At 31.2% G+C, this 8,719-nt stretch overlaps 1 long non-coding RNA gene across 1 annotated transcript; it reads right to left on the reverse strand.

Annotated features, from left to right (window-relative positions):
* Positions 1-3,171: 3,171 nt before the first annotated feature.
* Positions 3,172-6,248, reverse strand: LOC121219087 (uncharacterized). Its single transcript, XR_005915764.1, has 3 exons — positions 5,940-6,248; positions 5,686-5,789; positions 3,172-4,011 (listed from the first exon to the last, which is right to left on the reverse strand). It is a non-coding gene; the product is annotated as an uncharacterized lncRNA (long non-coding RNA).
* Positions 6,249-8,719: the final 2,471 nt, after the last annotated feature.

The following is an 8,719-nucleotide window of genomic DNA, read 5'->3' on the forward strand; positions in this document are numbered from 1 at the left end:
CCAGACATGGTCTTATATGGGACCTCTCATCTCGGTGCCCATGCCATGTCCCAGACATGGTCTTACAGGGGACCTATCATCTCGGTGCCAATGCCATGTCCCAGACATGGTCTTACATGGGACCTCACATCTCGGTGCCAATGCCATGTCCTAGACATGGTCTTACATGAGACCTTTTTACCCAAATGTCATGACATTCGTATCCAGTATCATCCTTATGTATCAACGGGACTTTTAAATTTTAATTCTCTATCATTTCATGCTTGGGTCATCATCAAATAAATTCATGAAATAAATATATAATTGCTGGAAAATAACAACATTAATAATAATTATTAAAATATTGTATTTATTTACCGTAAACTTACCTCGGTACCAATATAGCCCAATTCACCAACTTAGTCTTCAACTTTATTCTTTCCTTTGTCTAACCTCGAGTTTCGTTCTTCTTGATCTAAAATATCAAATTTAACTCATTTAATACTCACATTTATCAAAACAGCCCTCGACTCTAACTTTTTCAAAATTATGATTTTGCCCCTAAACTTTTGCATAATTACATTTTTGCTCCAAGGCTCGGAAATTAAACTTCATCCCTTATTCTTATGTTTTATGACATGCTGAACATTTTTCCCTTCTATGGCAACATCAAATTCCCACTCTAACATGTACTTAAGAACATTAGGTATTTTTACCGATTATGTCGTTTTACTCGTTTTCACTTAAAATTGCTTAGCAAAAGTTGTTTAACATAATTTCTAGCTTCATATTCTATCATAAAACATCAAAATAAACACTTTTCACCTATGGGTATTTTTCCAAATATAAACCCTAGGTTAAATTATTGCTAGAATAAGCTAAATTAAGCTACCGGGATCTCAAAAACGTAAAGAACATTAAAAACGGGGCTTGGGATCACTTACTATGGAGCTTGGAAGCTTGAAAACCCTAACTATGGCTCCCCCCCTTTTTGATTTCGTCCTAATGAAGAAGAAGATGATTTTTGCCATCTTTTTCCCTTTTAATTCTTTTTATTACTAGATTACCAAATTGCCCCTAACTTAAAATTTTTCTATTTCACTTATTTCATGTCCATTTTTGTCTACCAAGTTACCAATGGTCTAATTACCATATAAGGACCTTCAATTTAAAGTTTCATAACAATTGGACACCTCTAACATGTAGAACTCAACTTTTGCACTTTTTACAATTTAGTCCTTTTGACTAAATTGAGTGCCCAAACGTCGAAATTTTTGAACGAAATTTTCACGAAATCATTTTGTGAAATCATAGACCATAAAAATATAAGAAAAATAAAATTTTCCTCATTGGATTTGTGGTCCCGAAACCACTGTTCTGATAATCTTAAATTTGGGCCATTACACTACTTGTCATAGTTGAAACCATTAGGATATTATACTAGCACTAATAGATAAAATCAACAACCAATATGCACAAATAGACCCTTATACATTTGGCCAAACTCATACACACACCTTCACGCACACGCCCGTGCGGTACACTCACTCCTCCGGTGTACTCTTACAATTCAAATTTGATCCATTCTCGTCTAAATCCAGTCCTTCATTTGAAATACACACAAAACATCACACATTAGCTGTCAACATTAAAGGATTCAAGAAAATCTAGTATAAACTGATTGAACAAAATGAAAGAGGGTTAACCACAACTTTATTGCGTAACCAAAAATGGAGTCCAATCAATATGCGAAATTTCACTTAACCACCTACCACAATTGGGAATGAAAAACAATTGTTGACAGTTCTAAACACCAATGAGACCTGAACAAACAAAGGGTGATTCGACAAGATGAGTAAAATCGACAGTTCAAAGGTGGTGGAGGATGCGATGATAACTAGGGTGTGGCGGCCAGGAAAATAGGAGGAAGAAAAGAAGAAAAGAGGAAAGAAAAGAAAATAAAGGAGAAGGGAAAGGAAGAAACAACGCAAATGAGATAAAATGTAACAACATGTTTTCAGTAGTGTTGGAAATAGTGGTTTTAGGACCACGATTTCGATCATTGAGTCAGTATTTTATTATTTATAAGGTTATTAATGTGTCGTATTAAAATTTGGTTAAGTAATTTTAATGTTTAGATAGTTAATTAAGTAAAAAGGACTAAAATGTAAAAACTAAAAAAGTTAATTGCTATTAGTTTAATTATACAAAATGGCTAAGGAATCATGATTTAATGGATTAAAATGGTAAATTTACCAATTTACATTATAGTGGACGGTTTAGGTAAGGTTTGGTATGAAATTTAATTTATTTTTAAAGGGAAAAATGGTAATTTAATAATGAAATAATATAAACAAAAGAAAACATTATCAAAGGAGATAGAAGAGAAGGGAAAGGAAGAAACAATGGAAAGGAGATGAAATGTAACAACCCGTTTTCAGTAGTGTCAGAAATAGTGATTTCAGGACTACAATTTCGATCATTAGGTTAATATTTTATTATTTATTATTTATTTATAAGGTTATTAATGTGTCGTATTAAAATTTGGTTAGGTAATTTTAACATTTAGATAGTTAATTAAGTAAAAATGACTAAAATTTAAAAACTAAAAAAGTTAATCGCTATTAGTTTAATTATACAAAATGGCTAAGGAATCATGATTTAATGGATTAAAATGGTAAATTTTCCAATTTACATTATAGTGGACGATTTAGGTAAGGTTTGGTATGAAATTTAATTTATTTTTAAAGGGCAAAATGATAATTTAATAATGAAATAATATAAACAAAAGAAAACATTAGCTATCATCTTCTTCCTTCAATTCTTTCTAAGTTGATTTCACCATTTGAGGACTTGGAAAGTTTGACCAAGCATATTCCTTACATGTAGCTAAATTTTGATTCCGTTTTTAGTAATTTTTATGTTTTTAGGCTTAATTTAGCTAAACTGGGAATCAATTCACAAAATTGTTAAACGTTTAGAATTATTCTATTGATGAGTTTGTAATGTTTTTGAGGTTTGATGATAGATTATTAAATTTGATAGTTAAATAGGACTACTTTGTAAAGTGATTTTAGTTAATTTTAAAGTTTAAGGATATGTTGTTAAAATTATAAAATATCATGTAATAAAGTGATAAAAGTGGACTATTTAGGGGCCATATAAAATTCGACGCAAGGATTTTTAGGTTAATTTGTGACAATTATGAGAATTTCAGTTTTAGGGATCAAATTGAATAAAGGATTTTTAGTTTCTCTCTCTACAATCATTTAACCCCCTCCACAATCTTAGTCTTCTCAACCAAGGTCTCAAACACCCTCCCCTGATGTGGTGCAACCTAAACCTTAAGATCATTTCTCAGCCCATCCTCAAACCGCAGACTCTTATCCTACTTAGTAGCCACCATACTCGAAGCATAACGGTTCAACCTCAGAAACTCGGTCACAATCTTAACACCCTATTTCGGTTCAATAAACTCTGATCTATGAGCCTCAACATACCACATACCCACATATCTCTTCTTAAAGGCCTCCTCAAAATACTCCAAAGTCAGATGGTTTGCCTGAATACCATTCACAACAGACTATCACCAACCATATGCCTCATCCCTCAACAGAGACACTATACCCTTCAACTTATACTTTGTGATAAAATCCATATCTTCTACAATCTTTAATATAGTCTCCATCCAATGCTCGGCTACATTCGGAATTGTTCCAGCCACACCCATGAAAAACTCAACTCCATTAGCCCGGAGCCTCTCAGTCACTGATCCACGACCACTTGATCCAGATTGGGGTTCAGCAACCCTCTAAAGTACCCTCAACATAGCATAAGACAATGCATCATCATCTCTTTCCTAATCCCAACCACCAGAGGTAGGTGAATCCTTTCTATAATCAGCATCGAGAATCAGAGTATCGTCTTAAGGAGCAGACAGCTCAATTGGAGTAGCTTGACCCAACCTACCTTGATTTCGCCTACATTGAATGTTCATAGTGAATTCCCAAATGTCTATAGTCTAGTGTATATCTACAAATTTAGAAAGTACAATAGTTAGTTAAGGATGGCATTGAAGTCTCGGAGTTATTTTCAAAACATCGTAAAAACATATGTGGCATGGTACCCGACAAAACCCCTTTTAAAAATATGCTTGCAGACCTCACTAAACCCACAATCTGAGCTTTAAAAACTTACTCTGATACCACCAAATGTAACCTCTCTCACTCGGCCCAAACGCTATAGCCGAATTATAGAGGTCACACTAGCCACCGAAATGACCCAGTGAAACATTCAATTTTCGGATCAAGTAAGAAACCCATTTCATAAAATAATTCAAGTTTTTACAGAAGTTATCGATACCAATTAGAAAATTATCGATCGATATGGTTTACACATTCTGTCAATTTCAAAATTTATAAAATGTTATCAATCGATATCGATACTTTTACAAGTATTGATACCAATTTGTCATTCTGTTTATTTTGAAAATCATTTATTTGATCAAGTATCGATACCTAATGTTATGGTGTCGATACTTTTAACTAGAGCTAGTAAAAATCACTTTTTAAAAACTTTTATTTCATGCTCAAACGCAACACCAAATGACCTAGCAGTTCGCTCAATTTTAAAAACACATTTTTTTATAGAAATATCAGTTTGTTTTAGTTATTCCTTTATTCAATCTCAATTTAAAATTTCTTATAAAAACATATTTATAATTATATTTGAGTAGTTTTAAAGATTTAAAGTTCTTAGCCAAGTTCAAGTTTAATGTAAAAAATGAGTAATGCCAAAAACCTAAAAACTTATAAGTAACAGAGTCCATGCCACAGTCCGTTTAACAAAGCAAAAACCAAACAAAGCTTATAAAATAGTTTAGAAATACATTTTTAAGTAAAATTTGACAACAGTGCTCTGAGTGCCAAGTCTGAGCCAGAACATCACAACTTATTTGGAAAGATGGGAAAAACTAATGAGGTGAGCTATGAAACCCAATGTGGTCATAACATATAAACAACAATTATATAAAGCAGTAAATAATGGCATACAAGCTTATAGTATACAATACATATTTGCATCACAATAATGCTAGTGCAGTACACTACCCAGTCCAGCCCTACGCACCACAGTAAGAGTTCGCCAGAACTCGTCTAGCCTTAGACACCAAAATAGTAATTGCGAATGAGCCACCAATATATCAGTAAACTTTATCAGTGAACCGATCCGGGGTTTAAAGCCCAAACTTCCTCATTCAACAACCCAAACCCTAATGCAATGGTATGGCATGCTATTGATGTCAGAAAATAGTAACAATAGTAGTGTCAATCATGTGACTAACATGCTAACAGTTGCAGTTATTTATCTAAGCAATAACAGTAGGCATGCTTCAATGGTAAAAGCAGAAATATCACTGAAACATTATCATTCATACTCAGCAACATCATTTCATAACAATGGCAGCAAAGTACAACCATACTTACGGCACACGATTGAGTTTTCAACCAAACACTACTATGATTTTTCAACGACTTAACAAATGATGTAACCTTTTTAGATCTGATGCGATTTGTCACAACGGAAACCATTAAGATATTATACTAACACTAATAGATAAAATCAACAACCAATATGAACAAATAAACCCTTATACATTTCACCAAACCCATACACATACATACGACAACACATAATTAAAACACACACCTTCACCCACATGTCCATTCGGCACCCTCACTCTTCTGGTGTGCTCCTACAATTCAGATCTGATTTGTTCTCATCTAGATCTGGTCCTTCATTTGACATACACACTAAACACTATACATTAGTAATCAGTATTAAAGGTTTCAAAAAATTTAGTGGAAACTGATTGAACAAAATGAAAGAGGGTTAACCACAACTCGATTGCATAATTGAAAATGGAGTCCAATCAATATAGGGAATTTCATTTACCAACCTACCGCAATTGGGAACGGGAAATGATTGTCAATAGTTCTAAACACCAACAGGATCTGAACGAACAGAGGGTGATTCAGCAAGATGAGTGAAATCGGTATTCAAAGGTGGTGGAGGATGCGGCGACCAAGAAAAAGGGAGAAAGAAAAGAATAAAAAGGAAAGAAAAGAAAAGAAAATAGAAGGGAAGAAACGGCGCAATGGAGAAGAAAAGAGAATGTGACTAAGGAAAATAGAAGAGAGAAAACATAGAGAGTTGAGGTTAAGGGTGAAAACAGAAACAAATAAAAATGAAAAAAAAAGAGGGGGTCGACCAAGATAAGTATGCTTACATATTTAAGGTTTTGCGACACTAGGATTTTCCACACTAGAAAATGCGGAAGTATTGATATGATTTTCGACATTCTGACAGATCATGCCCAAACAGAAGTCCAATTGCACGCTCAAATAGAAATTTAAAATAAATTCAACAATTACAGATTTAACCCGAAAAATTTAACCTACATTTCGGGGGCATGACACAAATAGTCTCTTTCATAATTAAAAAAAAAACTATTTAGAACATATACATTTATATATCTACTAATTTTAAACCCCTAACTAAGTTGGTGTCACGTGTTAATGATACAGCAACTTAGTTGGGGAAAAGACTAAAATACATTTCTATACAAAATAAGTTATATTATTATAATGGTATTTTTTCCTTTTTATATTTTTAATAAAATAAAAAAAGCTCGAGATTTGAACTCCTAGCACCAACATATATAAAAACCTTAACTTTACCACTTCAACTAAAGCTTCATATTTTTATTTATTTATAAATTTTAATAATTTTACACAAAATATTTCACCCACATCAGTTGTATCTCTATTAACTTTAAACCCACAAAGGAGTTGGTGTCAATACCAACACGATTAGGAAAATTATTGAAATACTTTTTTATATATATACAAAATAAGTTATATTATCATGAGGGTAATTTTGTCTTTCTATATTTTTAATAAAATTAATAAAAATCTTACATATGGTGAAATTTGGACCTATGACATCCAAATTTACAAAACCTTAACTTTAGTATTTCTACACAAGAAAAAATCACGTACATCGTATGTATCCCAACTAACTTTAAACGTCTTACTGAGTTGATGTCATGAGTTAACTGAACACCAGCTTTATTGGGGAAATTACTAAAATACTCTTCTATATATAAAAGATATTATGATGATGATAGCTTTGTCTTTTTATATTTTTAATAAAATCAACAACAAAAAATTCATATGAGACTTGAACCTATTACACTAACATTTATAAAATCTTATTTTTACCACTTCAATCGAAGATTTTTTTTTTAAATCTTTTTAAAAATTTTAATATTGTTACATAAAACAAGTTTTCACCCACAATGTTTGTGGAGTGCATTTAAAATTATTAATTAGATGTATTTAGTAATTTAAATTAATCTATAGTATTTTAAGTTCATGTATATTACATATATGTTATTATTGATTTCAAACCATATATTTCATTATTCTCGAACATGCATATAAATGCATACATGTGATACAATTACTAATTGTTATTTATATGATATCATAATTATATTTAAATAATAAAAATAAAATCATTTAAATTTGAATTTGAATGATGTATGTTGGAACCATAGACGAGTCTACTCTCAACTCATTATTCCTTGAAAAAAAGAGTTATTCTGAAGGGAAATAAAAACATCCAAAAAGTAAGAGAATTGATTCACAAAAATAATTGAGATTGGAACATTTCTGAACCTTTAACGATTTCCTCTTTCTACTATTATTAAGGGAAAAAAAGGTCAAAATCTATGGAATTATAAATAGAAAAACAAGGAGAAAGATTTGCATATTACCATTTTATGTCATCAAAATTCCAATAAATTATCTTGACTTTTTATGAGGATTTGTTGTTGTGTTGGGAATCAATATTTTGTGGTTGATTAAAGATTTCAAAATTTCAAAAATCTATTACTATAGCCAATACAAAATATAGTGGTTTTATTATATAATAAAGGAAGAACATCTTTTTGGTTTTCATCAAACCCTTTTTATTCTATCAGCTTAGGTTAATTTTAATTTCTTAAAATCTTTATTTACGTTATTTCTTCTTTCTTCTCTAATTTCAGACTGTTTTTGATCCCTTATTTACCCTTTCTCGACATTTAAGGTCTTAGTAGCAGCAGGTCAATATTTCTCAACTTCCACGGTATGATCTATGTTTTGAATGGGTGAAATAAACATTTATAAGAGGCAGGGAAAAGAAGTTAAAACCAAATTCAATAATATTAGAAAAGTCAAAGAATAACTCAACTCCAAAAGAAGTAAGTTGCACAGAAAAAGAAGAGGGAACTCTTTTTGTACCTATTAACACAAGAAGCAAAAATGTGTTAGAATCCCTAATAGAATAAGAAAAGCTAAAAACAAAAGAAAACCCAATGTTTGAGTCAAAGAAAATAAACTATCTAGCAAAAAACCCGAAACAATGGAAAAAAACTTGAATTTTTTGCTCAAAGTGTTCTCGATATGTTAAAATCACAAAAATAAAATTGGAGTCATTTATGTGATAAATATATTATCTGAAAATTTTGAGCACAAATTGCAACTCAAAAAATATTTTTTAAAATTTTCTATTTTTTTGTCATTTCTTTATTTTTATTTTGTCCTTTTTTCTTAGAAATATTTTTTCAATGTACCAAAGTGCTAAGAAACAATATACAATATTTCAGATCAATTTGAATTCGTTTACCCACTGAAAG

Source organism: Gossypium hirsutum, chromosome D07 (genome assembly GCF_007990345.1).
Source record: "Gossypium hirsutum isolate 1008001.06 chromosome D07, Gossypium_hirsutum_v2.1, whole genome shotgun sequence".
Taxonomy (NCBI): Eukaryota; Viridiplantae; Streptophyta; class Magnoliopsida; order Malvales; family Malvaceae; genus Gossypium; species Gossypium hirsutum.